The 24,307-nt window shown below is 45.3% G+C and overlaps 1 protein-coding gene across 2 annotated transcripts in view; it reads left to right on the top strand.

Annotated features, from left to right (window-relative positions):
* Positions 1 to 24,128: 24,128 nt before the first annotated feature.
* TBXAS1 (thromboxane A synthase 1) overlaps positions 24,129 to 24,307 on the top strand; it is a 374,873-nt gene continuing 374,694 nt past the window's right edge. For both annotated transcript variants that reach the window (XM_006275179.4, XM_019489677.2), the window contains exon 1: positions 24,129 to 24,285. The gene's annotated coding sequence lies outside the window, so the exon portion shown is untranslated. The remainder of the gene's footprint in view (positions 24,286 to 24,307) is intronic.

Here is a 24,307-nt window from a genome sequence, read left to right as displayed (position 1 = left end):
GATTAATGGAGTCACTGATGCCTTCCCTATTTACTGGAACACTCTTGTTCTTATAATTAGGGACTGTAGATGACAATTTATCTCAACATTTCCAATCAACTTCTCCAGACTCACAACACTTACTGTGTGGAAATAAGTGTTTCAGAAGTACTTTCTAAGCCAAAGGTAGGCAACCCCTGGCACGGGTGCCAGAGTGTGGCACACAAAGGCATTTTGCTTGGCACACGCACCTTGGGGCAGATGGTGGGGAAGGAGCCAAGGCTGCACTGCCACAACAAGGCTCAAGCCCCTCACAGCCCTGCTACTATCCACCTCTAGCATGCCAACATCTTACAAGTCAAGGTGGCGGGTGTTTTTGGCACACAGTCCCACCTTGCAGCAAGGAGAGGAGCTCATGGGAGAGAGGGGCTGCTAGAGATGGAGAGAGACACCCAAACCACCCAGGGAAGCTGGGGGTGAGATGGGTCTGATAGAGGTAGGGCCTGCAGGCAACATTTACCCTGAGGGAGGGAGACTATTTGTTTTATGAAGCAGCTGGCTTGTGTTTTTGTTCTGTTTTGAGCTTAACATGTGAGGACTGGGTTGTGACTATAGGGGTGGAGGAGACAATGAACAGAGGTGCCTGGGTGGCACTCCCCTGCTATAGGTGCTAGAAGCTAGCCCAAAGCTCGGGGGTCTGAGCCTGATGTGATGAGACTGGAACCCCAAGAGGGGCTGCCCCCAAGGCAGGCCTGATACCTGGGAGCTGAGGTCTTAAACAGTGAACCAAGGCTGTGGGTGCAGCCAGAGAGAAGCAGGGTTAAGGCTGCAACAGCTGAAGCCCCAACAGGTGCTCAGATGCCTACAAGAAGCCTTAATGGGAAGCACTTGAGAGACAACACATTCCCCTGGCCAGGCAGGCAAAGTGAACTGTGAGGTTACTCCTGGCCCCAGGGATCACCCACCAACAACAAGTACAGTAACATCAAAATTGTGGCAGGCAAGAGACTGGAGGTGAGGTGGGGCCAGGAAAGAGCTGACAGGTAGGTTGGACCACAAGACGGGACCAGGTGCCAGGGTGGCTGCCCTCCTCCCTTCCCACCGCAAATGTTTTTTCATTTGACAAAAATGGGGTTGTATCTTTATCTTTGTGCGCTTTGGTGTTTTTGTTGGTTCGGGAGCTCTTGGCCATCAGAGACATTACCAGGGATCACCACGTGGAAGCGGCTCTCGTCGAACCCCCCTGCAAAGGTATTACAGCAAGAAAAGATGTTTTGCGAGGTTTGGACTGCTTGCGATCATTAAAAGTTCTTTGGGGCTTTTAACAATCTTAGGAGGCAAATTCTAGCTGGGCAATTAGTTTGTGATGCACTTCCATGTCCCACCCTGCAGTTTGGTTGGATACCTAATTCTCCGTTTTCCATCTTAAAACCTCCATAGTGCAGTTTCACCTAGACAGAGCAGCTGCTGCAATTGATCCCAGATATGGCTTTACTTGGCTAGCAAGTGAAAAGATCTCTCTACACACTAGTCTGTGAAGCAGCCTTTTCAAAGAAAACTATTCAAAATGTAACGATGATTATTTTGATGCAGTGGGAACCATAATGAAGGCAGAAATTTTGATACAGATTGCGACAAAATGCCTGTCAAGGCAAATCACTATGATTCATTATAATACTTTAGATCCTGGTGTGAGCCACCCAGATCTTTCCAGAAGCAGCTCTCGCTCCCCCACCCAAAGGAAGAGCAGCTGAGAAGTAAAATGAACCTCACGGTTCCTAGCACATAGGCTGTAGCCAGTTTTTTAAGCTTTTGGGGAAGGCCATCCATTACTCAAGAGTTAAAAGATGTTGTGACCCCCTGACATTCCTTGGAAGAGTAAAAAATGTATCAATGACAGCAATGATAAGCCTACATAATTTATTTGTATGTGTGTGTTTTAAAAGTTTGGCAGAGCATACTTGACCTTTAAGGGTCAGGGTGCAGAGAGAGCAGGGAAGACAGATTTCCTTGACTTTCAATTTTAATACAATGTTCAATGCTTTGCTCCCTTTCCCTTGTCCCACAAAACACACACACTCTCACAAGAGGCTGTTGTTCACTGGCTGTGGCTGCTGGTGCACAGGATGCAGAAGTGGGAGGCTGGAGATGTGGGTTCTGATCCAAACTTAGCCACTAACTTGATGTGTGACCTGGGCAAGACCTTTTCTATTCCTACTGTCTCCTCTTAAGTGTTTTTTGGGGCAGGGACTGTCCCTCATCATGTGTCTCAGCAGTATCTACAACAGTGGTGCCATGATCTAAGCTGGAGCCTCAAAGGGCTAACATCATACAAATAGTAATGCCTCAGCTGCCACTGGAAGCACTGCCCACTTCTCCCAGTAACATAGCTGCATTTTGCATAGCGCAGCACACCACAGCTAGCCATGAGCATGACTTGGAAAATTGTGTTAGTGAGGTCTCGTCTTGAGCTCATTCCATATCTCCCCTCTCTACTTAGAGAGCTAAATAAATATTTACACTTGATATTTATGATATTATGATACTACTCTCATGATAACAGCTGACCATTTTCATCTTCATAATGCTTTACCACTGTTTACTAATTCATATAATTGAAATAAGAACATATGTAAACTGATTGTCAAAGCTGTTTATTAGAAGCATCACTGTGTCAGGAGCTCCCTAACTGTGAGTGATGCTGTGTTGTCTCTCTTAATATTTAATGGCATTTTAATAATATTTAACAGCTAGGGGCTCCAGTGAATGACAGAGAGTAAAGGCCAATGTTACTAGTGCAGCAGATGTATAAATTTCACCTACATACGTCAGTTAAAGCCTCTGCTCCCTTCCACTTGAAGGCTGGGCAAACAGTCTTGCTGCTGTTGCTCTGCCTAAGGCTTTTAGAATCAGTGTCTGTTTGCTTCCAGCTAATACCACCCATTTTATGACACCACATTTGAGATATGCTGGTGTTAAACATCCCCCAACCTGTCACTCCTCTCCTGGTATTTGGGGCAGAAGCATAACTACCGGGATCTGCACTCTGACTGGCAGTGGCAACAAGGGTAGCGAACAGCTGTGGCAACAGTGGCAGCCGGACTAGCAGCAGCTGTTTTTCGTATGCCCCTTTTAAGTGGGCACCTGGGGCTTGTGCCACGGTCACCCACTCCTTGTTACACTACTGGGTTGAAGCAGATATTCTATTTGATCCCATTACAACCTTGGCTAACAGAGAAGGAAGGCTCTTTTACTTCAGGCAGGAGGAAATAATACATTTAGAACCAAAGGTCCTAGAGTCAGTCCCTGCTACCAGTGATCCACATAACAAATATAACTGCCCGCTGCATCTTCCTCCAATCTTGGCACTCCTGAACTTGCAGTCACTTAGCTTTGCACCACTGTAGCTTTGTCCCCACCTGCAGCAGCCTTCCTCAGTTTTTGTCCTACAGGTGTCCCATCCATCAATCTGTCCTTTGAGCTGTAAGACTCAGGGTGAAGTTACATGTTACAGTTAAACCATACTAATGGCATTTAAAATGCGAGTGCTCTAAGTGTCTCAAGGTTACACCATTCCAGGAAATGGTTAACTGTGGGCCAGCTATCTAGCTTGTGTTAGGGTAACTTAAGTCTGCTTCACAGAGATAAAATGAGTAATATGCAGTCTTCCAGCATCCCAGGATGCACTCCTCCAAGCTTCCCCCTGTCGCCCTTGGAGCAGAAATATAGCCCAGGTGTCCTGGCTGCTAGCCATGCTCCTGCTCACCAGCCTGTAGTGGCAAGTCAGAGCTATGTAGGCAAGAAACAGTATTAACCCTTAATGTGCAACTGTTTGTAGCATGTCTTAACTTTAACACTGCTTAACATTTTGCAGATTTAGTATGGTCTAAGCACAGCATGTAACTTCACCCTTACTGTGTGAATGAACTGGGAATCAGAGTCTTTCAAAGTTACTGCAAAAGAGGCTATATTTTCCATATTTTTATATTTTATATTTTTTAAATTTCATTTTTTATATTTAATATAATTTTTATATTACCCAAACAGAGGTAGGCTTCTGTGTGACCAGCAATCGTGTATAGTCTTACACAGTGATTGGTACCATTGTACTTCACTCTCATCAGACAAGTTGCTCACATGCATAAATAGTGGCAGCATCAGAGCCTTATTTTAAATGATACTTTAAGATAATTGTAATAAATTATTTAAATTAATAATTTATTTACAACAGCTTTTAAAATTTCTGATTTCCCATGCACTTAATGGGGGAAACTGATTCATTTCACCTTACTCTAACACAGGCAGTGATGGTTATCTTATTTTTATTTTATTTTGGAGAGTGCCATTTAAAAATACATAGTGTTAAGACCTTAACCTGTCTTAAAGTATGCTCTTTTTTCTTCATATTTAGATGCAGCAATTAGAGAGAACTTTTTTGTTATGCTACAGTTTTCCTTCAAAGCAGTCATTGTATCCATTATTTGAAAACAATTCCAAGCACTAAGCAGGACTGTAATGGCACAAGCTACTCTGTTCAGAATTTGGGAGCGGAGTCTTTAAGCACCATTTTTATTGCAAGTATCAAAATCCATCCTGTGTTGTGAAATTGCATTTTCAAATAAGTGGGGCATTATTTACAATAATGAGGCTGTTGGGAAGGGTGGAGGCAGGGAAAGACTTAAAGGCTGTTTCCATTTGTTTAGCTATATTGGCTGGGCAACTGTTGTATTTTTCTCCTTACTTCAAACACAGCTTTGTTGTCAAAGTTGTAGATGCAAAATCTGGACACTCCTGTCATATGAACGCAACTTATATATGGTTGTGTCATGGCAAAGCAGGTAATAATGACTCCAGTTCATGCATTCCACTCTAATTAAATCAGCAGAGATCTATAAAGCTTTCAACAGAGTTACAACTGGATGCACTGTTCTTAACCTTAACAATTCTTCAGCTAAGAAACATACATTAAAGCTGAGTGTCTGCTTTGCTTTTTAATTTATTTGCAGCACTTGGGTAAATATAGCAGAAAAATGCACACCCTTCCACACTTCTGTATTATTACTGAGGAGATTATTGGCCTTGCACTGTGGCAACTTTCCTGTCTACTAAGTTTATATGAAATGCTTTGCCAAAGAGCTTGCCAGCAAATTGATTGCATTCCCAGTTCCCATATTAAGCTTGTGTTGACCAGGACCCTTTATGTATAACCAGTAACCACCTTACCCCCCAGCAAATTCTTGGTAACAGGTCTGGCTTCATGAAATGCCAAGTCCTCATAATTTAGATCCAGATGCTCCCATTTACTGTGCAGAATGGATGAGAACACAGGGTAGAAAACAGGACAAAAAGGACCCCAGCCTGAAAGCTTGTCCTTGCAAACAAATGGTACTGCACAAAGCTCCGCCATTTGGGGTCATGGCTGGATGGAAGGAGTAAGGTAAGGGAGCAGATGCTATATGTAGTATGCTTTCATATGACCTTGGGAGAAATACTGCTCTGAAAGCTAAAGAAGTTAGCTTTACAAACATTAACACTAATTTCTTCTACATGTCATAGGCCCACCTCTGGAGGGAGGCATAAATTGTATGTCTCCCACTTGTGACCCGTCTACAGAGACTAACATATATACTACTGCTTCCACCTTAGTGGTGTGGTCATGTATCTCAGTCGGTAAGAGGCCCATGCTCTTCATTCTTAGGGATCCTGGGTCCAGATCTGCCCCAAGTGGGGAGGAAAAACAATCCCAGATTTCCTGTGAGAAACAGAAACACATGATCAACTGGAGAGGTGTGGAGGTGCAGGCACTCCAGGCACATTCACTGTGCTCTAGTATTGGGATAAGAGTGCCTGTGGACCCTTGGGTTCGGTACAGTCTGAAGCATATGTACTCTTTAGTCTTTTTCTCAGAAGAGAATAAAGGGTAAACTCATAAGCTGACCTATAGCTTCAGCAGTACTTTGTCCCCTCCCTGGATAATTTTGTAGGAAAGACAATTTAGCTCTGAGGGTTAATCAGTGCCTTTTGTTGTACAATGGAAAGGCGATCATTCATGCCCCAAGCAACTGTACTGTACTCTGAACAGTCAAATAAACTTGTGCATTACACTATGCACACTCTCATTTGGAGGTAAATATTTCAGTACAATTGCTTCAAAATGGAACAAAACAATCCACACAAAATTGGCATTGAATTCACTCCCCGCTTTTTGAAATTGAGATATCATATTATGAGTATTTTTAACTATCTCCACCTCCATATAGAGTCCAGGAGACTCCTGAAGACTTGATAATGGCTGTTTAGTGGCTTTTGTGAAATGGTTTTAAGAAAACCTCATAACTGGGGCCCTTGTTTCAGCCTCCACAGAGAGGTCAAAGAGGTCCCAAGAGAAACTGAAACACCCTTGCATTCCTAGAAAGGAGGCCTTTACTTGTAATTAACCAATCAACTAGTCTTTTATCAGTCAAATATGAAGTAGTTTGGGGCCCTTAGGGGGACTAAAGCCAATACAAGACTGCTTTAATTCTAAGAGGAAAGACACTGTGTTTCCATATGGTATATTTCCCATGTACTTGTTATTTCCCCTTTCATTCTTGCTTGGCTAGTTCTGCGTGAGAAACTCACTACTGGTTCCTAGAGGCAAGACTGCCTCTTTATGGTATTTATGGGGGTGCCAATCCTATTCTGTAAATGGCAATTATGAGGTGCCAATTACTGTGGTATCTGGGCACCAGGTACAATATTCAGATAAGCATAAAAGTTATTCAACATGGACTCTGCTCTTGATATCCTCAAGTCCAGTTGCTTATGCTCAGGTGTTTTCCTTCTGTGTAACCTGTCTCCTTCATGCTTCATCTTCTGTCATAGTAGCTAGGTTCCTCGGGGAAGATGAGTGTCACACTACACTCTGGAAACAGCTAGACTTTGGCTAGGTGGAGTTTTCCCAAGGGGAGTCCACAGCCCAGACCCCCACACTGGCTCCTCAATGTTTCACCAGCCCAGTCAGCTTCTTATCCCTATGGATCCTAATTTCCTCTTGGGTAATTTCCTGATTTTAAGAATCACATTCCCCAAAACACAGGAAAATGGGAAGTAGCTGTAAGAGCTTTTGGGGAAGCTTATCTGAGATTACTATTTCCCTGGCTCTGCCTTAGAGTAGGAGGGAAAGTCATTGCAACTGATGCAAGATCCTTTGGGAGTAGCTAGATTCTATTTCCCCAATGAAAGAGTCTCTGTTGGAGAGAAAAGGGGTTTTGAAGACACTCAGGGAAAATACTCACCTGGCTGGGTGGCCAGGTGCACATATTCTAATTTTGTGCATGTTTATTCTGTGTTATTTTTAGTTGAATGAGACTGGGAACAGAACATGGGAAAAGCCTTTTGAGACCTTTCTGGCTTGTTTTGCTTGCAGAGCTGCACTGGTTGCAAACTTATTATGACTGTCTTAAATATAGAAGCAGGGACAGGTTTAGCAACCCAAAAGGCTTATAGGAAACTCAGGAGTTTTGTCAGGAACAGATTCCAGGCCTCAATGCTCCCAGACCAATGAAAGCATTAAGAATTAGGATTGGAGTCCTGAATTGTGCCTGGAAGTGAGAAAGAAGAGGAGCTTCTGCTGGCTACTCTGACTAAAGGGGCAGCTTACTACCAGTACAAACAAGAGCCTTTGACTCGTCTTGACTAATAGGCATGGCCAGAAACAGACAGAGAGTTCTGAGGACCTAAAATGCTGATTACAGTATAGCTAGGTCCTCATCTGAGAGATATGAATATAATGTTTTGCAAACTGAAGGCAGAAGAAAGATTCTGTTTACCTGGCTACAGAGGAGCAGTGAGGAATCTAAACTTTTCCTGTGTTGATTTTCTAAAAATAAAGTGAGAATAAGTAAAGTGAAGAAAAGGAATAATTGGCAAGTCTGGCCTAATCATGTTAGTGGGAAGTAGGGGAGGGAGTTAATAACCCTGACCCCACCTTGAGGACATCTGTAGCTAAAATTACAGTTTGGCATTGAATACAAGATGGCCTCCCTGTTGGACACATACTGAAAATATATAAATGAGAAGCATGCCATGAACTTAGGTTTATCTCTTGCTTATCCGTAAAGCTATTTTGTTAGCCTGCAGTTTTCTGGACAGGAAAACACTGATTGCACTTTATCAGCGCGTATACTTTCCCTGACTCTTTGTACCACCTCTCAAACAAGAATTTCAACATAGCTTACAGTAGGGTTGGAGTGGCGTTGTAAATATGGATAATCTACCATGCAACAACCCTTGGAGGTAGGTAGTGTAAATGGCATTAGCTTTGTGCAACTAACAAAACTAACAGAGCCATTAAGCAACTGGCCTAGGGTCATATTCCAAGTGAGTAGGAAAGCTGGGAGTAGAAGGCAAGAGACATGCTCCTCATTCCCTTACTCTAACTAGCTGGGTATGCCTACTTTGAAGTGCCTGGATTTCCATTCTCTGCATCTATCTAATGCATATCATTGTTGGAAAAGAAATTATTGTTTTCTTGAGGACACAGAGGATCAGAATTGCCAGTTGCCAAAAAAGCACTTTTTTGTAATTGGCTCCAACCAGGGCATCCCCAAGTTGCTTTTTATCTGTTGCTACACAGGGCAGACAGCAAGTGGAGTTAGTTAGCTCTCAGGGCTGAGCTGGCCCGATGATTCTATCAGTTGATTGCTCAGGGCTGTAGCTGCCAAGCTCCATGACGCCAATAGATTTGCACAGAGCAAGCTGGACTGGAATCAGATTACACTGACTCCAAAGGATCATGCAGCAGCTTCCAAGGAAAAAATACATGCCCAGTAAATAGGAAGAGAAATAATTACAAATAACTAATTAACTGAGCATTAGTGAAAGGGAAGCAGCAGCTAAAACCGAAACAGCGGAGGAAAAGGAAGGAATGTGAGCAATGGCCACAGACAAGAATAGCTGAAGTTTACACGTAAAATAAAAAAAGAAAAGAAAGGGGGAAACTTAGAAACATTTAAAAAAATAAATCAAAAGTTTGAGAGGGGGAAGAGCAGAAGCTGTCACTGAATTTTCCTAGGGAAATACCAGGAGAAGGTAAGGGAGAATGATAACACATACACAAAATATCAGCGTTTACTTCTTACGCATAAAGAAAATATTGCATTGATTGCAGAGTGAAAGCAAAGTTTGGAAAGCACCAGAGGGAAGTGCTGGGAATTGTCCTGCCTTGTTAGTTTTGCTCCAGTTATCCAAAAACATTGTTGAAGTAGTTACTGCAAACAAGCTTCTTTCTTTCAGTGCAAGCAGCATTCGTGTCTTCTCTTTTCTACACCAGCCTATGGTCAAGTATATTTATTTAAATGTAATAAAGGCTCTGAGCTGAATTCTAGCCACTGTCTATGATCATGAAGACCTTTCTAAATATGGCTGGATCTGATAGCCACAAAAAGGAAAAACTGTCCCACCCATTGCAATTAAGATTCTTCCCTTTTCTTCCCTCATCCCTCCACAAGTCCATCCCCTATTCATTTTATTAGGGAAGGCTTGGGAAAATGCATAGGGCATGCAGTATAGTCTGGAAGCCAATCATTGCAGGGTCTCTCAGACCAAGATAGGGAAGAATTGTCATGGTCCCTCACTGTAGCCTTTGCCTCCCCCACTGCGTACCCTTCTCATTTAAATTAAGGACTCCTGGGGAACACCAGAGGTGATAGCAGGTGTTCCTGTAACAGGTAAAGACTGAGGTGGCTTGTCAGCTTGCCACGATCTAAAGCATCAGGGTTTCTTAAGTCAAAAACCTTACATTTCTTTCCAAAAGCAATACAGAACATGGGATACAGGTGTAATGCATTTCTTATGTGAGGTGCTGCTTAATAATGGGTCTTTTGTATTCTGCACTATAAGCCAGCTTTATGTTTTATGTTTTCTGAATGAAAAAAAAAATCACCAGATAATTTATGGTAACATTACATTGGTACATTAATCTTGGATCGGGAAGAGTGGAGCAAATCTGGTCTCACTTGTAGGAATGAAAATTGGAAAAAAAATTTAGTCTAGTCCAGCTGTTCTTAGTCCTTATCCAGACAGCTCCCCTCATTATTTTAATAAAGGCTGTGCTAAGTGAGGGGCCAGGGTAACATCTTAGTCCCCTGCGAGAAGATGAGGTAAACAAGCTTTGGGTGAGAAGACCACTGAATGGGTTAGATTAGGCTTCTCAGCATGAGATGCTTCCAAATTCATCCAGGGGTTATGCCCAGTGGGTTTGTGGTGTTTGCCCTACAGGGACTGTAGCATAATGACTTCTGTAGACCATGCACAGCCCTCTTCAATACAGCCTGAGGAGACGGCTGCAGAATAGTCTCTCTCCCTTTGCGTGGTCCCTCTGAGCCATGACCTCCCTACACAGCAGATCTGCAATGATTTTGTTGCATTTATTGGTTGTCTGCTGCTGCCAGGCTATCTCCTTGAGAGAGGACTGCAGTAGGATGGGAGATGGTCACCACAGGGTTAAGAGAGTCAATGATCATTCTTTGAACTGGGGTGCAGCTGCAGTGCAGCAGGAGCCCTGTCAGGACAGCCATGCAATGAAGAGCGCTTCACAAGCCACAGGGCAGAGATGGCAGGGACAATTCACCAGTCTCTTGAAGGAGGAGGTGGGACTATGACAGTTATGGGAAGCAGAGACCCTACCACTCCATGCAGCAGTGATGAAAACCTGTGCATGCTATTCTAGTCCATAGGCTACCACAGTGATGCTCACAGTTTTGGCCTTGCAGGCCAGATGACTGGTATGGGGTCTATCTGTGGGCTGGATTGGGCTCCATGCTGTCCCCACATGCCTAGATCAGGCCCCAGGGTCCTGCACTGCCTCCACCTAGCCAGAGTCCAATCCTGCCTGAGTGGGGATCCCTCAGGCCGAATCCTGCCACACAGGGGCTAGGCAGAGATGGTGTGGGACCCCAGATCCTGATCCCAGCCAGGTGGAGGCAGCATGGGAACCAGTTCCAGGGCCCCATGCCACCCCTGTCCAGCCAAGGTTGGGCTCCAGGACCGCATGCCACCCCTGCCTGACTGTGCCTAGCCCCTGTGTACTGGGATCCAGCCCCATGCTGCCCTGCAGGCCCAATGTACCATGCATGGCCACAGCCTGTGGGGTTCCCTACAGGAGCCCTGCAAGCTGCATGACCTAGTGTTGGGGATGCGATTTGGCCAGGAGGCTGGATGAGAGGACTATAATGAAGCCATCTCCACAACTTCAGGGCAGGAATGGTGGGCCACATTCATCCCTGCATTGGCTGAAATGCTGGAGCATGGAAAAAGGGAAGGTTCGTAGCTCAATAGCTGTCCTAACTTGGGACCTGGTAATAAAACCCTTGTGGGAGCGCAGAGCTCACAGAGGCAGATTTACACTATCAATGCCTACTCCTGCCCCTAATCCAACTCCTCTTTCTTTAGCCCTTTCCCAGCAACCTTTTGCCACATCCTTATTCTGCCCTGGAGCCCTTGCACTAAATGCTGCTATGGGGGCAGCACAATGACAGGACAGCCAAATCAGTACATGATGTACAGACGCCCTGCAGTGGTGCTCTTTTCCACAAAGCGGGTTTGTGCTCTGCTTACGGGGCCCAAAAGGTGTTACACAATTTCTCCTCCCCAACCCCAGACTTCTATTCCCGTTATGTTTTTATTAACCCTCAAACCATATTTTACAATATTTTAAAACCTTTCCCTCTGTAAATTGATGTGTGTGTGGAAGGAATGGATAATAGCTGACACTGATCCCAATCTAATCCTTCCAATAATCTAATCCTCCCAAGCCTATTTATATCCTTGGAATGACACTACAGTTTAAAGTGATACAAATACCTGCATTTGGACACTGGTAATATATATGATGGTCTACATACAGTTTAATCCTCGAAGAATATTGTTTCCTCAGAGAAGTCCTGATTAGTACCTTCTGATATGTCGGTGTGATAGAGTGAGGGCCTCTGATACATCCTCCTTGACAAGCAATACTTTCCACGATATAGACTTACTGTTTTATATTTCACTGGTAATACACTAAAGTCCAAAAATAAGTTTTATTTAAATAAACTCATAGAAACATTGACTTTTTTTTCCTTGGTGAATTTTAATAACTTTCTTCTGTCTGGAAATAATCAAGCAGAAAAGCTTTCATAGCAGTGTAAGAAGTATAAACTGATCCTGCTTTGTTATTTCACCCAGCAATTTGAGAACTTTTTTGTATGTTCTTGGACTTTAAGGTGATCTCCCCATGTGGGTTTCCGTCCCCAATCTTCTTAAGAAGCTTATTAAAATCTTAGCAATCCAAACAAAGACAAGTGAGAACAAAGTGATCTAAAAACAAAGCTATAGCAAATACTACATATTTCTAAATGTGACTTCTGGACTATTTCCATTGTTTGTAACCAATTCATTTTAATAGTGCTTCTGATTCTCACTAGATCTGCAGAATTTCAGCTCACACATAGTTGAACAGTTGTTCAACTAGCAGTCACCGGGGTTTTTTTTTATTTTATAATTCAGCAGAGTGACTTGTTTATATAACAGAATCCTTTTGTTTCTCCAAAAGGGACTTGGATATTCCGCTGAGCAACGACACTGGTGTAAAGTGATTGTATGTTTTTTTCCAGAGCAAAGACCTCAGCGTTCGGCAGAATTTATATTCCAAAAATAAATATTTAAAAGAATTATAATGGAACTAGAAGAAAGAATGTGTCTCATACACAGTCTGGGGTCATTCCCATGCAGATGGTGTCTCTGACCAAACCCTTAAATATTTTACTTTTTCCATGAGAAAACTTGGCTACTTCAGATTTTTAATACCCCATAAAAGGCCTATAAAATGCTATCCTTTTAGTCTACCCAGCAGATGGGTAAAACGTGTATGTCAAAAGCCAGTTTTATAGCAGAATCTCTTCCTCCCTGAGAGGAAAGGACAGTATGTAAGCCAAGTTAATTTTTTCCCATTTCTTTTCAGATGTTACATTTAAGATTTTCTATATGTCCAAATTTTCAATAGTGGCATAAACTAAGTGATAATGGCACAGTGGCTAGAGAAAGTAAATGGGTTTCTTAGCTATGTTTTGGCCTTAGATGTATTGACTATTATTAAACAAATGAGAAACTGGTGCAGTTTTCCATTTAAAAGCGTGTATTCATCCCTTTGGCCATAACATAGGGCAATGTCTTAATTAATGACAGTGAAGGTCACATTTGTGACATAAACAAAAGATCTGCTTTTAAAAAATTAGAAGAAAAAATATCCCCATTCCCTTGGGGAAAAATAAAGCACCAATTCCAAAGGATGGCATAATGAAAACCAAAATGGAAAACAATTAGGAAAGAATGTGACATAAATACTAATTTGACTTGTAAATATCTTACTGAAAATTAGAACATGTATATTCTGTACAGTAGAAAGTATTCCCCATTATTTAGGGTATACTCCATCAGTCTTCACATTTGCACTACCTTCTGGCTGACTAAATCCTAGCAGAGATTACCTCTACCAGGAAGCAATACTACATGCTGGTCAGAGGTCAGACTTGACCATTTTTTGTGCTGATCAGTCATTGCCAGCAGTCCCTCGATATGAGGATGACAGTCTTCCAGTAGATAGGGAAGTCATAAGTGTATTTGGAGATACTGGCAAGTTCAGTCTGAGATTTGCGTGTTTGACTGCAGACATGGCAAACAGTTCCAGAAGGAAGGAGTGGATCCTGGTGATGTTGGGTCACAGCTCTTTTCCTTTGTCTCTCTTGTCTATCCACCTCCATAGTGAAGTGAGTTTGCTTATACACAGGGGCAGCACAAGCCTCTTCCCAGTGGAGGAGCTAAGGTGGGCTATACAGAAAATTGGGGGGTCTGCACCCAAGGAGAGGGTGTTTTTTTAACAATACTCACTTAAGGTGATGCACATCTGCAGGCTGTGAGCAGGAGTGGGGCGGGCTCAGCTGTGCAGAGTGGGTGGCTGCAGCCCAGGGGAGAAGAGAGAGTCCTGCACAGGGGTGGAGCTGGGAGAGGTGGATATGGTGGTGAGAGCGATAAGGTGAATTTTGGGGTGGCTATAGCCCCCTGCAACCTCTCCCAGCTGCCACCCCTGCTCATATATCATGGTGCCATTGGGGACCATTCAGCGCTTGATTCTTCCAGGGTTTGATGTTAGTATTACCAATTGGTACCTTACTTCATGGATAGCCCAAGAAAAATCAGCTGGGCTACCTGCAGAGGTATGACTCAGTTCAAGCAAAAACTACACAGTCTGACCCAGACAGAGGCCATGGTGTGAGCAGATCTGGTGTCTATCCTCAAAAAGACTAATAAATGTCATTTGTGTTTGTTTTCTCCCCACCCTCGCATGCCACCCACTTTACCAGGGCTATGGCTCTTGTATTATGCAAATTAACCTAGTTATAGCACATCTATCAAGTGGAGGATATTTCTTTGGCCTGGGAAACATACAAACTGATGGATGATAAGATCTACAAAAGCACCTATGTTACCTAAGGACATGGACAGTTGTGCAGCTCCCTGATGTAACTCATGGCACTTCACAAAAAGCACCATGAGTTACAGCAACCCTCTTGACCCAACAGCTATTCGCTTTGGAGCCAATCCAACAGAGAGAGGCTGTGTGACTGCAGCCTCTCTCCTCTAGCATCCCCCTCTTCCCCCCCCCCCCCCCAGCTCCAATACTGTCTTCAGGATGGAAGGGGGAGAAAGCAGGTGAGGGAGCTCCATTCTGGGAGCTCAGCCTGCACTGGGGGAATGGGGGGGGTGGGCATGGATTGGAGTCCCCCACTTTGTGGGAGCTCCAATTCACCTGCTCCCACCCCCATCCTCCAGCATAGGCTGGACAAACTGGACAACAGAACTCCCTCCTTTGCCTTCTCCCTCCCATTTCTTCTCCCTCCCATGTCATCCATATGATAGCACCAAGTTCAGCCTTGCCTCCTCAAATATAAGCACAGTAGCGCACATATTTTTACCTACTAAACAAAACAGAACACTACCTTGTGTACATATTCTCACAGATGAACTCCAGGTAACAGATGTGAATCACCTCACTAACTGAGCTACTGAAGGCTCTCTAACAGTAGCAATGAGGGCAGTATAAGAACCTGCATGGAACAGAATAGTGGAGAAACTGGAGCAGCAGTTGCAAAAGCAGTGGGGAAAGCAGGAATTAGTACTGGACTGGGGGGGACAGAGCAACAGATGTAAGAAGGGCTGAGGCACTGCTGCATTAGAGAGTTAATTTTTTTTCATCCATTACCTGGGAGAACCTTTCTTCCTCCACATTGCTCTGTGATTGTTGTAGTTTTTCTGTTTGAAAGTCTGGTTGCTATAAACTCAGCAGCTCTTCTTTGTTGCACTGATATAAAAGTGCATCTCTCTGTGATGATTGGGAATCCTGGTTTTCTCAGATTAAAAAAAAATCCCAATTTTCAGATTAAAAAAAAGTAATCCAAAATCTTTTTTAAATCTGAAAATTGGGGATTTTATTTTTTATCAGAGAAAATCAGGATCCCTGGCAGAGATGACTTGAGCAGGGTGCGGGGCCCTGCCCCCGGATGCAAGAAAGCCAGCGGAGGATTTGGTGGAGGGATAAAGGGTGGAGGCGACAGATTTGGTGGGGTGCGGGTGGTGAGCAGCTGGACATGAAGCTGGAAGCAGCGCGGAGTCGCCACACCGCTCTGCCCAGCTCCACAGGGCCCTCCAAAGCACGGGTCGCAGGGCAGTCGCCTCGATTTGCTCCCCCCTGGGGACAGCCCTCATCCCTGGTGATGATATTGGCTCAAGATCACTGGTTAAAAGGAGAAAGGCAGAGTTCACTAATCCTGGTGGCAGACACTATGTCCTCATAGGCAGTGATATCACATCATCTTTTGTGTCACGACAGGTCATGGTGGGAAAGGGCACAAGAGAATGAATTTATGTAAAAGGACTGCTGATCTCCAGGCAGATTCTCAGTGAGACAAAGTGTGCATGCCCCCATAGAGAAGAGAGGGTATATTCACTCACCCTTCTCTTGTTTTTCCTATCAAGGCTCAGTTGTCAGGACAGACAGGGCTGTTCTGTTTCCCCTCAATACTGAATAAAAAAGGCAAAGTCTATAGTAGGTTTTCCTTTTTATCCCAAGAGGGATAAAAGGAATGGAGGTGACTTTCATTATGCTTTTTACCCTTGGAACTCCCCACCTAAAAGGGAGAGGAACTACGGAAGAAGACTTTTTCAGGAGCCAGATGCAGATATTAGACTCTCCTTTTAGGTCCTTCTTCCTTCTTGGGGTGCTAGTGCTGCTCTGCTTCCTGGCAGGAGAGGCTTGAATCCTCATAAATTCCCCACTTCATCCTGCTGTTGCCACTTCAGAGACTCCTATCTGCTGAGTGACAGCACTCATTAGCCTGCCCCTGCCACTACACAAGCTAGCTACAGAGCAGATACAGAGTGGGTGCAATGGCACAGATGCACCCGTTTTCAGTCAAAGCCATGGAAGCAGTAGCTGAGGACTTTTTTTAAGTTCCTGAAGGAAGTAAGAATCCCTTCCCCTTTTCCCTCCATGGCATGTCAAGTCTCCTCCCATTCCCCTCTTTTCTGCCTGCCACTGCCACTGCCACTGTCCCTGCTGACCTGGGGTTGGGGGGGGCGGTGCTCCACAGCTGCCCCTGCCCTGCACTGCTCAGACTCCATGGTGAGCCATGCTCACCTAGGGAGAGCAGCAGATGGGTTCCTCCTCCTTGCCTGGTCTCCCCAGGTGTTCCCTGCCAGCCCAGAAGCAGGTGCAGGGGAAGAGAATCCATCCACTGCTGCCACCACTGCTGCCCATGGCTGATTCCAGTTCCTGGTGTAGCCTAGCTGGAGCAGGGTAGGAGTGACTGTGGAGCCTCCTCCCCCAACCTCTCGCCTGGAACAGCGGCAGTGGAAGGTGGGGGAGTGGATGTGTTGCTGAGCATGGAGTGGAAGGGAGGGGGGAGGACAATTTTTACCTGATTAGGGGACTTAAAAACCCCATCTTCCACTTCATGGCCTGCCCACCTGGGGGTCAGGGGGAGAGAAGCAGGGAGCAGGGGGCGAAGCAACCCCTACAGCACCAATGAAGCCACAATACAACACCAGTGACTGCTCCAACACCCCCTTTCAAAAAATTCTGAATCTGCCTGTGTCTGGCTGCACTACGTCTGGTCTGGATGTGGGCAGTGTGTGAGGAGGAGCATGGTGTGTTTGACAGCACTGGTGCTCGGTATGGTAATTTGGTAGTCTAGACATGGCCATAGTACATTGTGCATCTGTGTTAAGAAAGTACCCTGTAATCGGTTAGCTTGTCCCCTTAAGAAGAGGCAGACAGCCCTGTTAAGGGACTTCAACTCATTCAGCTAAGGAAAGAGTACCCCCTGGAAGCTTTATTAGAGGATAGGTTATCTTCTGTATGTGGATTTCTCATTCTGTGAGGAAGGTGGGGGTCAGTTCCCTTCTCAGCACCATTTTCAATGTTCACAGATGGTACTCCATTGATCCTGCTCTGGCCAAGAAGAGATGATGTAAACTGAGAGGTGAGGGTATAAATCAAGGTGCCCTGAAGTCTGCTACTTTGTTTGGGAGCTGAGAAGAACAACAAGTGTCAGAGCCAATGTACAGTAACAGAATTTACTTATTGATGTCTCTAGCCCATTGGCAATAGATAGGGGCTGCATGCGGGTACACTGAGCATGGCGGTGCACCCCCCACAAAAAGATGCCGCTGACACTGCTGGTGGTGCCTGCAGGCAGTCACTGCTCACCATCCCCTCCCCCTTGCTGCCAACACCACTGGTGGTGTCTGAGGGTGGTCCGTGATTAACGCTGGCTGCTGCCAACACTGCCAGTGGTGTCTGTGGGTGGTCGCCAACAGCTGGTCAGTACTCACCACCCTTGCTCCCCTGCTGCCAACAGCGCTGCGGCCGCCTGCTGGAGCTCCCCACTTGCCGCCACCACGCTCCTGCCGCTGACAGCATTGCTACCGCCTATGGGAGCTCATTGTGGGGAGCCGGAGGAAAAGCAGGGTCAACGTTGGACCCCTGCTGAACCAGATGGGGCAACTGACAACTGACACCCAGGAAAAAGCCAACCTATTAAATAGGTACTTTGCGTCAGTCTTTCATCAGCCCCATGGGACGCCCATGCCCGCTACAGGGCCGGGAAGTCCGGGTGAGGGTGATCCCCTGCCCTCCATTAATGCTGACTTCGTGAAGGAACATCTTGAGAAGCTGGATACCTTCAAGTCAGCCGGCCCTGACAATCTTCACCCCAGGGTACTCAAGGAGCTGGCAAGCATCATAGCCCAGCCTCTAGCTCAGATCTTTGAAAACTCTTGGCGCTCTGGTGTAGTGCCTGAAGACTGGAAGAAGGCCAATGTGGTGCCTATCTTCAAGAAAGGGAGGAAAGTGGATCCGGCTAACTATAGGCCCATCAGCCTGACTTCTATCCCAGGGAAGATCTTAGAAAAGTTTATTAAGGAGGCCATCCTTAATGGACTGGCCAACGCCAACATCTTAAGGGATAGCCAGCACGGGTTTGTTGCGGGTAGGTCTTGCTTGACCAATCTCATTTCCTTCTACGACCAGGTGACCTATCACCTGGACAAGGGAGAAGAGATTGATGTCATATATCTTGACTTCAAAAAAGCCTTCGATCTGGTGTCCCATGATCGTCTCTTGGAGAAACTGGCCAATTGTCACCTTGGGTCCTCCACGATCCACTGGCTGGAAAATTGGCTCCGGGGTCGGACCCAGAGTGTAGTAATTGATGGAAGTCACTCATTGTGGTGTCCTGTGACCAGTGGGGTCCCCCAGGGCTCTGTCCTTGGACCCATACTGTTCAACATCTTCATTAATGATGTGGACACTGGAGTCAGAAGCGGACTGGCCAAGTTCGCCGATGACACCAAACTTTGGGGCAAAGCATCCACGCCAGAAGACAGGCGGATGATCCAGGCTGACCTGGACAGGCTCAGCAAGTGGGCGGACGAGAATCTGATGGTGTTCAACGCCGATAAATGCAAGGTTCTCCACCTTGGGAAGAAAAACCCGCAGCATCCTTATAGGCTCGGCAGTGCTATTTTGGCTAGCGCTATGGAAGAAAGAGACTTGGGGGTCATCATTGACCACAAGATGAACATGAGCCTGCAGTGCGATGCTGCGGCTAGTAAAGTGACCAAAATGCTGGCTTGCATCCATAGATGCTTCTCAAGCAAATCCCGGGACATCATTCTCCCCTTGTACTCGGCCTTAGTGAGGCTGCAGCTGGAGTACTGCGTCCAGTTTTGGGCTCCACAATTCAAAAAGGATGTGGAGAAGCTTGAGAGAGTCCAGAGAAGAGCCACGCGCATGATCAGAGGTCAGGGAAGCAGACCCTACGATGACAGGCTGAGAGCCCTGGGGCTCTTTAGCCTGGAAAAGCGCAGGCTCAGGGGTGATCTGATGGCCACCTACAAGTTTATCGGGGTGACCACCAGTATCTGGGGGAACGTTTGTTCACCAGAGCACCCCAAGGGATGACGAGGTCGAATGGTCACAAACTACTACAAGACCGTTTCAGGCTGGACATAAGGAAGAATTTCTTTACTGTCCGAGCCCCCAAGGTCTGGAACAGCCTGCCACCGGAGGTGGTTCAAGCGCCTACATTGAACACCTTCAAGATGAAACTGGATGCTTATCTTGCTGGGATCCTATGACCCCAGCTGACTTACTGCCCTTTGGGCGGGGGGCTGGACTCAATCTTCCGAGGTCCCTTCCAGCCCTAATGTCTATGAAATCTATGAAATTGTGCCCCCTCAGCCTCCAGGGGCACGCGGCGTTCATGCTCTAGCCCCACATGGATTCCTGTTCTTATGTGGAACCATAAAGGAGGAGGTCTGCTAGGGTATTTGTACAAAGATTTCCCCGAGGTCTTCTTTTCTCAGGCTTGTCCATGACTGGGGAGATACCTAAGATTGCTCTATATTGGGGAACAGGAGGTTGAAGTGAAGTCAGTGGGGCTAGTCAGTGGGGCATCAGTGGGGCTAGTTGGAGTGCACAGAAATAGGTCTTTGCAGGGCCTAATGTGATTATGTAAGGAAATTGATAATCCCCTCATGTTCACAAAAACTTTCTTATACTAGACTCTTTTATCAATACATTGCCCTAGAAAATTGAATGTTACACAGGTCACAGCAAAAAAGTAAAATGCATTCTTACACTTCAAAAGGAAAAAACAAGCCTTAGTGAACTCTGATTTCACCAAAATCTTGACAGACTCCTCATTCCAGCTAGATAGAGATCTCTTTTCTCTGCAAAAAGGTATTTTCAGTGTAAACTATACTTTAGAGATCCGTTTTGCACTTACTGAAGTAATTTTTTTAATTAGTGACATTCTATAAAATGTTTAAATAGACTTTTACTTATTACATCATTTGATGTAGAACCTTAATGCTAAGAAATACTAAGAACGTCTATAATCTATAGTTTATATTTATAGTAGGCATCATTCAAGTTAGCTACCTACAATTATTAACTATTACATTAAGAGTTCAGTCCAGGGTTCTTTATGCTGTTAAGAAGCAATCCCTGAAGTTTATGGAGCTTCCCTGCACAATCTTCCCTGCACAATCTTCCTCTGTATGTTTTAAAAATACTTGGCACAAACACTTCCCTGCAATGTTGCCAACTCACAATTTTAGTAGGGAGTCTTGTGATGCTTGTTGGTGTCCCAGATTCTGGAGTCATGTGATTATGTACGCATTTCAGCTTTCTTTTTTTTTCCAAAAAAAGGAAGTTTCTAGACCTGGTGTTGTGCAAAAATACTTGAATATGCCATCTTTAGTCTCATGAGAAAGAAGGCAAATACAAATTTAAGCTAGTTTATACAGGGGAGCTAATTCAAATGAAGGTAAGGGGTTAAATGAAAACAAAAGGATCAAACGTATTTGGAGTGAGGCACTCATTTCAGAATAAATGCCTCTGCACCGGCAGTTAAATGGGAAAAGCAATTCTGGCTATCTCCCCTTGTAGATTAAGTGCTTAATTACTTTTACATCATGTTGAACCCAATCCTGTGATCTCCAGGAGCTTCCCTCATGACTTTTGAGCACTGAGGGGCTGGCAGTACTGCATGCATCTCAAACTAAAAGTGGGTTTTGGTTGTAGCCATGTTGGTCCATGGACATAGGCAGGCAAGGTTCTTTGAGCTGATGTGATATCTTTCTACTCAAAGATATCACATCTACTCAAAGAACCTTGCTTGCTCTCAAACTGGAAAACATACATAAATTTCACAGATTTCATAGACATTAGGGCTGGAAGGGACCTCAGGAGATCATTGAGTCCAGCCCCTGCCCCAAGGGCAGGAAGTCAGCTAGGGTCAGAGGATCCCAGCAAGATAAGTGTCCAAATGCTTCTTAAAGGAATCCAGAGTAGGTGCTTGCACCACCTCTGGAGGAAGCCTATTCTAGGCTTTGGGGGCTTGGACCATAAAGAAGTTTTTCCTTATGTTCAGCCTAAAACAGTCTTGAAGGAGTTTGTGACCATTGGACCTTGTCATCCCTTGGGGTGCTCTGGTGAACAGACGTTCTCCCAGATCCTGATGCAGACCCCGATATACTTATAGGCTGCCATGAGGCCATCGCTGACCCTGCACTTTTCCAGGCTGAAGACTCCTATGGCTCAGCCTCTCTTCATAAGGCCTATTCTCCTGTCCTCTGATCATGTGCGTGGCTCTCTTCTGGACTCTTTCAAGTTTCTTCACATCCTTCCTGAATTGTGGAGCCCAAAATTGGATGCAGTACTCCAGCTGAGGCCTCACCAAGGCCGAGTACAGCAGGAGAATGACATCCTGAGACTTACTTGAGAAGCATCTATGGATGCGAGCCACAGTTTGGTTTGCTTTACCAGCTGCGACATCGCATTGGTGGCTCATGTTCATCATGCAGTCAGTCATGACCCCCAAGTCTCTTTCGGCTTTGGTGCTAGCGAGCGTAGCGCTGTCAAGCCTATAAGTGTGCTGCAGGGTTTTTTTCCCCAAGGTAGAGTACCTTACATTTGTTGATACTGAAAGTCATGAGGTTTGTATCTGCCCACTTTTTCAGCCTATCCAAGTCAACCTGGATCACCAGCCTATCCTCTGGTGCGGATGCTTTACCCCAAAGTTTGGTGTCATTGGCAAACTTGGCCAGTCCACTTTTGACCTATATCCAGGTCGTTGATAAAGACATTAAAGAGAAGAGGTCCAAGGACAGAGCCTTGGGGAACACCACTAGTCATGAAGCGCCATGATGATTTGCTTCTCTCAACTACCACCCTCTGAGTCCGGCCTCAGAGCCAATTCTCTAGCCATCGGACTGTGGTGTAGCCGAGGCCATGGTTGGCCAAGTTTTCCAAGAGGAGATCATAGGACACCAGATCAAAGGCTTTTTTGAAGTCCAGATATATGACGTCAATCTCTTCCCCCTTCTCCAGGTGATATGTCACCTGGTCATAGAAGGAGATGAGATTGGTCAGGCAAGACCTACTTGCAGCAAACCTGTGCTGGCTATCCCACAGGATGTTGCCATCAGCCAGCTTGTCAAGAATGGACTCTTTGATGATTTTTTCTAGAATCTTACCAGGGATTGAGGTCAAGCTGATTGGCCTGTAGTTCCCTGGATCTACTTTCCTCGCTTTCTTAAAGATGGGTACCACATTGGCCTTCTTCCAATCTTCAGGTACTTCACCTGAGCACCACGAGTTTTCAAAAATCTTTGCCAGTGCCTGGGCTATGACTCCTGCCAGCTCCTGATGTACTCTAGGGTGCAATCTGTCAGGACCCGCTGACTTGACTGTGTCCAGCCTCTCAAGGTGTTCCTTTACAACGTCTACACTGATGCTGGGTATAAATTCACCCTCACCCTGGCCTTCCCACATCTTGCTAGGTAGGGCAGACCCTTTGGGTTGATGAAAAAATGATACAAAGTACCCATTAAACAGGTTAGTTTTTTCCTGGGTGTCGGTTATCAGTTGTCCTATTTGGTTTAGCAGGGGTCCAATGTTACCCTTGTTTTGCTACGAGTATTTCCATTCATTTCATCAAGAAACAAATAAAACTTGGAGCTTTTAGTTCTGTTTCATAAATCAACAAGAATGCAAAGTTAAGTGTGTTACAGGGGTATAGGTTGTAGCTGTGTCAGTCTAGGACTAGGGTGGCCATCATAGAGGACATTCCAGTTTTTTGCTACTCAAATAGTTGGAAAAATTCTTTTTTGCAAGCTTGAGGCTATACATACCCTTCCTTGTCTGCCTATGTCCTAGATAGGGTGGCCATCATAGAGGACAGTCTGGTTGTCCTCTGTCCTCTATAGATACGAAACCCGATGCCTTTATGTCCTTTATTTTTCTCTTGAAGAGAAAAAATAGCTCCCTTGTATAAACTTGAAAAGAAAAATGGAAGACAAAAAGGCATCATGTTTTGTATCAATAGAGGACAGAGGACAACCAGACTGTCCTCTATGATGGCCACCCTATCTAGGACATAGGCAGACAAGGAAGGGTATTTATACCTGCAAGCTTGCAAAAAAGATGTTTCCTACTATTTGAGTTGGTCTAATAAAAGATAACAGATTTACGCAAAGAGCCTTATCAAGTTAAGCATGGGCATCTTTGTAGGTAAGGGGAGTTATGACTGTACTGGAAGAGGTGGTAGTTAATCAGTGCATGGGAACAGTGAATTCTAGCTGCTTGGGTTTTACGGTTATATTTGCAATACCTGTTTACATTTTTTTTTGGCTAATTCCGACCCTTCAAGCCCCTTAGAAATATATTCATTATCCATTTCCACCCCATGAAGAGAGGATTATCTGGCAGTCTCGATGAAGGATTTTTTTGGTGCTGCAGCACAGCTTGGGAGGCAGGAAAGCTGCTTCCTACTGCATACATTGCAATGTGTTTCTCCCACTGAGCAAACCCCTAGGGCACGCTGAGAATCGTGGGACAAGTAGTTTCCAGCCTCCAGTGCTTCTGCTGGGCTTAATCAGTAGCGCCTGCAGCACGTGAACTATCCCCCCCACAACCCACTAGCGAGGGAGGAGGGCAGGAGGCTCTGCCGGGGCTTGTGGGAATTGTAGTCCTGTTGCCTCCCTCCCTCCCTCCCCTGCTTCTGAGATGAGGGCAGGCTCCTAAGCACCTGTCCTGGTGGAGGGAAGCTGCAAAAACTACATGCTCCACCACTCCCTTCGCATGCCTGATGATGAATGATGCAGCTGCTTGATCCCAAGCCAACCAGGAACTGCTGAGAGAAGCAGGGTAGAAATTTAAAGGTAAGGAGTTGTAGAGCTGCAG

This window comes from Alligator mississippiensis, chromosome 4 (assembly GCF_030867095.1).
Source record: "Alligator mississippiensis isolate rAllMis1 chromosome 4, rAllMis1, whole genome shotgun sequence".
Taxonomy (NCBI): Eukaryota; Metazoa; Chordata; order Crocodylia; family Alligatoridae; genus Alligator; species Alligator mississippiensis.
This window is presented reverse-complemented; position numbering and strand designations above follow the sequence as displayed.